At 41.0% G+C, this 7,785-nt stretch overlaps 1 protein-coding gene across 1 annotated transcript in view; it reads right to left on the reverse strand.

Moving 5' to 3' along the window:
- Positions 1-6,071, reverse strand: part of PTPN21 (protein tyrosine phosphatase non-receptor type 21) — a 42,699-nt gene extending 36,628 nt beyond the window's left edge. Inside the window, exon 1 of the mRNA XM_072427669.1 lies at positions 5,903-6,071. The gene's annotated coding sequence lies outside the window, so the exon portion shown is untranslated. The remainder of the gene's footprint in view (positions 1-5,902) is intronic.
- Between the last annotated feature and the right edge of the window lie 1,714 nt (positions 6,072-7,785).

Genomic DNA, 7,785 nt, shown 5'->3' on the forward strand with positions numbered 1-7,785 from the left:
ATTTTGGAAACAGCTGTTGAACGTGGACACAGAATAGGGGACGGGATGAGGTGCAGGGCTTCATGGATGCTGGTGTGTGCCAACAAACAAAGCTTTGGCACCCTAGGTGTAGTCCTGTCTGGGAGTGTGCCAGTTGGGGTGGCTACGCTGGGGCTCCAGGAGTCATTACAAGGTAACATAACCAATCCAATATCAAAAACCTTAACTAACCATCCCCAACACCTGCACACGCTCCCCTATAGACCCGAGCCATATGCCCCTTGTTAATTCAATATTATTATCAGTGACCTTTCCACTTCAATCGGCAGCCACATATTCTCTAAAAATTGTCAAAAAGATTTAATACAATATGACAACCTGGACGCAATTTGTATGCAGAATTTGTAGGCAGTACAGTGGCTCAGTGGTTAGCCCTTAGCCTTTGCACTGGGTCCCTGGTTTGAATCTCAGCCAGGACACTATCCGCATGGAGTTTGCAGGGTCTCCCTGTGTTTGCATGGGTTTCATCCGGGTACTCCGGTTTCCTCCCACATTCCAAAAACATGCAGTTAGGTTAATTGGCTTCCCCCCATAATTGCCCTTAGACTGTATAAATGACATATGACTAAGGTAAGGACATTAGATTGTGAGCTCCTTTGATGGACATCCAGTGACACGGCTATGGACTTTGTACAGCGCTGTGTAATATGATGGTGCTATATAAATACTGTGTATTAATAATTGGCTCACTTTTCTCAAAAAGCCACACTAACTTCATTTTATTCTATGTCGCTTTTGGGAACTGTGCCGTGATCTGCTGCAGAAGCATGCAAAAAGTTATTTCCAACCATAGTTAAGCCCAAGGCAGAATTCTGCGGCTCACTGCAAGTTTGGAATGGCCCTGACAGGCAGAAATCTGCAAGAATGTTTGTTAAAATCTTTACAACAGTGTAAAAAAATCTTTATCTTACTTTTTAATAAACTTGAGTAAAGAACCATGCTTATACATCCAGGCCAATACAATACAATATAGCAAATGACCATTAGATCCCAAGGACTGGGGGACTTCAGTTCTTAAGGGAAACATTTAGCGGGGGCTCTTTACACAAAAACTCTAGAGTGCTTTATTGAATGAGGTAATGATGGCAAAACAACACAAATTTATAATTCTGACTGGATTTAACTAATACCATACAAAGCTACAATTTCCTAACGGCTAAAAAAGAATGAAGTCATCTGCCTTTGGGGACAAAGGAAGATAATTCTTCTTCCTTGTGGCCACATTGGCCAGACAACCCAGAGGTTCAATTTGACAGACATTAACTTTTTTTTTTAACCTTAATAGCTATGAATGACCAAAAATAGTCTTTTTGTTTTATTCGAGACCACATTTTGGAAAATTGCATTAAATATAAAAAGTAAAATAAGAGCATTTTGCTTTGGCTCAAGGGTGCAATGGGCTTTGAGCAGCATTTAGGAGGCACAATTCACCTGTCCTTAGCCTATCATTGGTCCTATTATTTTACTTTTTGTACATTAAAAAAAAAAAACATTGAAAATATAAATAAAACTTTAGGAACATTACACAAAAAAGTAAAACAAATCAAAATAAACTAAAGCAACAAAAAGAAGTAAAACAAAGAAACAAAACAAATTTCACCTAAACAAGTCAATGAACTAAACTGAGAGTTACAACCTTGTCATATTTCACTGAAATGGCTCCGCTCATCTTTATCATGTAACTACTGCAGAAATATTCCCAGCTCCACATTTACAGCGATGAGTGAATACAGACTAACATTTCCCTATAAATCTGACATCATGATCCCAATGTGAAGGAAAAGAATTCTGTGAAGGTTGGGGGGGTCAGCATGGGTGCCCCCGAAACACAGCAAGCTGTGATGCACTGTGTGTTCTGACATCTTTATATCATGGCTGGAATAGAATTTTAAAGCAATACAGAACTACAGTAGTTCTTCTGTTGGGTTGGACTAGATGGGTTACACTTCCCCCCGTGACCACGTATATCAGTGAGCCTTGGGTGGCCATGACCTTGTTGCCAGTTTACTAATTGTTCTTCCTTGGTAGTTACCAACCGCTGAATACTGGGAACACCCCATATAACTTGGCCTTTGGGAGATGCCCTGATCTATCACCCATCCTTCATAAGCCCGTCAGACCTGCTTCAATCCGAACTCGTGTCCATTTTTGCTGCTTCCAACACATCTTCAGTTCACTTTCTGCCTAATATATCACCCCACACATCCACCCTTGTCAGGGGCCACTGTAACCAGATCATCAACGTTACTTACCTGTCCGTGTTTTAATGTTTCAAATGATTGATGTGCTAAATAATTGACACTATTGCCATGAAATTTTCATGGGTTCAATGTGCACAAAGAGTTACCCTTGCAGTTACTTTCCTCCAAACTGCAAGAGTTCACTGTTCTATTTCTCTTGGGGGATTGAAATCATTCACATAATAGGTTTACCTTATTCCTTCATTTTCCATGCTCTGTACCTCTCCAATATGCATTTCCCATTTCCACCTGTATATGGACAATCAGCTATCAAACACATTCCATCACCAATATTTATTAAACCCGTCTTCTATTTTAGAATTTACAAGGTAAGTCACATCACATTTTGTACAGCTTCAAATGTGAGGGGTTTGTTCAATTTGGCTGCACAAATTCAAGCAGCAGCAGAGGGAATTTTATTTGGGATAACAAAGAGTCACAAGCATGTCATAAACTTACATATATAACAAAAGGAGGTCGGATAATTCTTTAAAATACAAAACACACAATCCAGCTGGTTTTAGTATCAGTATGTGTTTCAGACATTTGTAAATATATATGACCTTATCAATGCACAGTCTGGGTATGTCCCTATACTCAAAACAATACGTTCTCCTAACTATGGATCATATATAACAATGAACACATTGAGAGCCGGCTTGTGAATGTGCTCTCCCTCCTCGGGGTAAAGAAACTCACCAGAACTCCAACAAAACTCAGAACAACTGGAAATCCCTTGACTGTGTTTGTACAAAATCCAGCAAATCAACAAAGCAGCCACTCAGATTATTAAAAAAAAAAGTAAAACATAGATGCACATGCCATTGAACAACTCCTGGAAACTCCACTGGCAGATGCCCAGCTATGCTGAAGCTGGATTTAAGGAATTTTGCTCCTGCCAAAACAAGGGCCTTGTACTTCTTGCTGCAATTCCTATAACATAAAATGGGAGAATGGAACCCGCAGAGTAGGGGGGCATCCGGTGACAACTATCATATAAACATGTTTGCAGACACTTCATTTGGAAAGCAAAAGTCAAAACCTGGCCAATCGATGGAGACTTGGCAAATATTGGGCAGAATGGGCACATTATAACCTTGGGTGCTGCAAGGAAAAGAATCTGTGAATATGCAGCAGTTCACAACCTTCCGCTGTGCCAGGTTCCAAACTCATACAACATATATACAGACATACAATGCTGACCGATTTATTTTACTACCACACATTGGGCTCCATTCACTCAGCTGTACACAAGGATGGGGATCTTTATTTTCAGTCCCATTCTTAATGTAACTTTGCTGAACTCTAACTCTCTAAATACTCAACAAAATAGGAATAGAAGCTTATTTTTTGACCCACCTCCTTTTTACGTTTCTTTATACCCCTGGTTACTTTATTTTTGCTTTATTACTATATTGTTTGTTTTTCCTTTTTGTTTGTTATTTGAGTTTGTATTTTAAATTTCTTCTTTTGGAATCGATAACTCAATCTAGTTGTAATATTTGCTGGAAAATCTTTAATAACTATTGTTTAAAACACACACACAAGGATCTTGATGTGTTAGTTTTGTGAACTGAGCCAATCCTTCTATAAACAGTAACAATATTCACCTCCAAAAAGAATCATGACAACATACATGTTCTGCTCATTTAAAAGAGAACTTAAAACCCATTTTTTCAAACTTGCCTACCCATCTTCTTCGGTCTTTTGAAACCGTCACTACTTCCCACCATTCCATATTCCCCTCCTATTGTGTATTGCTTCCCCCACCTACTGGATTGTAAGCTCTTCGGGCAAGGGTCCTCTCCTCCTGTGTCACTGTCTGTCATTTGCAACCCCTATTTAATGTACAGAGCTGTGTAATATGTTGGCACTATATAACCATATTTATTAATATTAATTTTATTATTAATAATAAATACATGTGACGGTGCCTGATAGTGTGTGATTGATGTTTCCAGCACACGGTACACACATGCACTACAAGTTTATATTACGATGGATGCAACAAAACATTGTTCTTCCAATAGAATGGCCAAAACGAAGGAACTTTCATCTGTTCTTCCAGTTATGTTCAGCTATAGAAGATATTTTGTATAAACATTTACAATCAAACCATGCAACCAATTTTACATCTACCAATCATAAGTGTGGAGTTTGTGCAATCCAATTGTACTCATATTCCAATTTATGTATGGGGGTGCCCAATACCAGATTCCTCCTGCTCTGCCAGTCCTAATTTTACGCTACTTTCATCTAGAAAGTCAGAGATTAAAGCTGAGCAGCAGAAAACAACAAATGCACAGATGACATTCACATAAAGGAAAATGTTTAATAGAAAAATCTTTTTTTTTTTCATTTCCACCTATGCAGTCTTGAGATGTGCACAGCTCTGCCACACAAATAAATTACACTTACAGATCTACAGCAGATTGTAAGCTCTTTGGGGCAGGGTCCTCTCCTCCTCCTGTGTCACTGTCTGTATTCGTCAGTCATTTGCAACCCCTATTTAATGTACAGCGCTATGTAATATGTTGGAGCCATATAAGTCCTGTTTATTAATAATAGTAATAATAATAATAATAATAATAAATTGTTGTTGCAGTTTGGGGGCCTAAAAATAAGTGCATATAAGAAAGCATTTCATGCAACACATGTTTACCAATAGCATGGTTTTTAACACAGCCTAAAGTGTTCCAAACAATCTTTGGAATTTATTTAAAAGAACACCATTGCATCACCAAAAAATCTGAACTGTTGCTTAATGCAAAACAAAACTGTGCGTACAAATTATTATTAGTGTTTATTAATAATACCAGTAAAAGGAGAAGCAGCACGCCTCTGTTCTCTTCTCCTATCAGCATTTTCCTTGTTGTGCTGCTTTCCTCTTTCCTTCAGTACAGGGGTAAGCAATTATTATTATTAAACAGGATTTATATAACACCAACATATTACGCAGCGCTGTACATTAAATAGGAAATAGCCTGACACTGTTACTTCTGTTGTTTTGCAATGTTTGTCAACACTGTGATCTTCTATATGACAATATTATTATTATTATTATTATTATATCATTGGGAAGTTTGTAGCTTTGGAGCTCAATCCACAGGTAACAGATGGTGGCAAACACACAGGCAGGGCAGATCTTGGAGTGGAGTGGAGTGGCATGGCAGATCTTGGAGGGGCAGATCATGGAGTGGCAGGGCAGATCATGGAGTGGCAGGGCAGATCATGGAGTGGCAGGGCAGATCATGGAGTGGCAGGGCAGATCTTGGAGGGGCAGGGCAGATCTTGGAGGGGCAGATCATGGAGTGGCAGGGCAGATCATGGAGTGGCAGGGCAGATCATGGAGTGGCAGGGCAGATCTTGGAGGGGCAGGGCAGATCTTGAAGGGGCAGATCATGGAGTGGCAGGGCAGATCATGCAGTGGCAGGGCAGATCTTGGAGGGGCAGGCAGCTGGCACTGGGCTCTGTTCTCTGCCCATAAGGGACACATGGACCTGCAGCAGCCCTGATGGAAGCTTTGTTTTGATGGAAGTTTTGTTTTGCTCAGCCTGACTTCCAAGCACCCTGACCACACAGACAATGTAGCAGAAGTAGCAGTAGCAATGTATCAGTCTTACCTGTTGCACAGCTGAGCTGGGGCTCCCTCTGGGGGTGTCTGGATTTGGGGGATCCTCAGATCTTCTGCTTGCTTGGCTGCTGATCCTCTATGAGCATTGCAAGCTGCTCTCCTCCATGTCACCCCAATGTGCACTCCTCTGATTCCAGCAACACACTCCACTTCCTGCCTGGGGAGATGCACCGGATCCCTCCGCCATACAGGGGGGGTGGGGGAGGACACAATTCACATACAAAGCCTTCAGAATGGAAACAAGAAGCTTGCTGATCCCTGCACAGCCAATGATAGCTCTCATGGCACAGAGGGCTGAGCTGGGTGATAACAGAGCAGAGAGGGAGAGGAAAGTAGTCCCTGTGCGGAGGGATCTGAGGATCCCAGGCTGGCTGCCCATGATGTCAGTGGGTTGGTATGCCAGGCACTGGGAATGTTAGTGATGGGACAGCTGCTTCTAGCTATGGGGCATTACAGAAATAGAGGCAATCATCTATAATACACCGCAGCATGGCTGCAATCAGTGCTCGGGCTGCTGCAGGTGGTGCAAGGATGAAACCTGCTTAGAAAAAGTGCAGAAAGCCTGCATGGTACTATATCAGCATGGCAGTGCCCAGCATGCATGGTACTATATCAACATGGCAGTGCCCAGCATGCATGCTATATCAGCATGACAGTGCCCAGCATGCATGGTACTATATCAGAATGGCTGTGCCCAGCCTGCATGGTACTATATCAGCATGACAGTGCCCAGCCTGCATGGTACTATATCAGCATGACAGTGCCCAGCATGCATGGTCCTATCTCATCACAGCAGTGCCCAGCCTGCATGGTCATATCCCAGTATAGCAGTGCCCAGCCTGCATGGTGCTATGAGACCGTTGCTGGGTGCCACCATGTTGGATGTGATATAAGTGGAGTTGTAGCCCAATAAAGTCATACACCATAGTAACCTCCCTCTGGCAGCAGCTACAGTGGTGGGGTTCGCTGCCCACCAGAGAAGGAAGCATGACATTTGTGTGTTCTCCCTGTGTTCTTCCTAAGGGGCACTGCAGTTTAGTTATTACCCCCCTTACCACCAGGGAAATACTTCTAAGGCAATAATAAGGACATTAGAGTGTGAGCTCATCTGACAAATGGTACATTACATAATTATGGACTTTGTACAGCGCAGTGTAGTATGTTGGCCCTATATAAACTCATAATTATAATATTAATTGGTACGCATTGAGTAACAGTTCAGATTTTTGGTGATGCAATGGTGTCCTTTTAAATAAATTCCAAAGATTGTTTGGAACACATTAGGCTGCGTTAATGTAAGTGGGTGAATGTGTGATTGGTTTGTATCTACTGTGATCACAATTTACTAGCATTTTGTTTTTATTAATTAACATTCCAATAAGTCTTCTGTACATTTTGGTTTTGACTTGATTTTATTTTTTCTCTTTTCTTCCGTTTCTGTATAAAAATCTTAAAATTATTTTGTTCTTCTAATAAAAAAAATTGAAAACAAAAACCATGCAAGTGGTAAACATGCGTTGCATGAAATGCTTTCTTGTATACAATTATTTTTGAGCCTTCAAAATGCATTAACAATTTGGAAAAGAAACACAATCTGTTTGTTATTCATTGCATTGACATGGATTAATATTATTAATTATAAATAAATGGAGCTATGCTGTATTGCATGAGCAAAGTGCAGCCAACTGCCACGGATTCCGTGTTAATGTGACTTAAAATCCCAAATCTAAAAATGAGTAATCTGACCCCGGTCAGCTAATTGCATTCATTTCTGGCACTGCCATTTCCACATTCACCTATCTGTGACCCAGGGCTGATCTGAGTTGGGCCGGTGCCCAACCTGGTGAACATATTTTGGATGATTGAAGTCTG

Source organism: Pyxicephalus adspersus, chromosome 12 (genome assembly GCF_032062135.1).
Source record: "Pyxicephalus adspersus chromosome 12, UCB_Pads_2.0, whole genome shotgun sequence".
Lineage (NCBI taxonomy): Eukaryota > Metazoa > Chordata > Amphibia > Anura > Pyxicephalidae > Pyxicephalus > Pyxicephalus adspersus.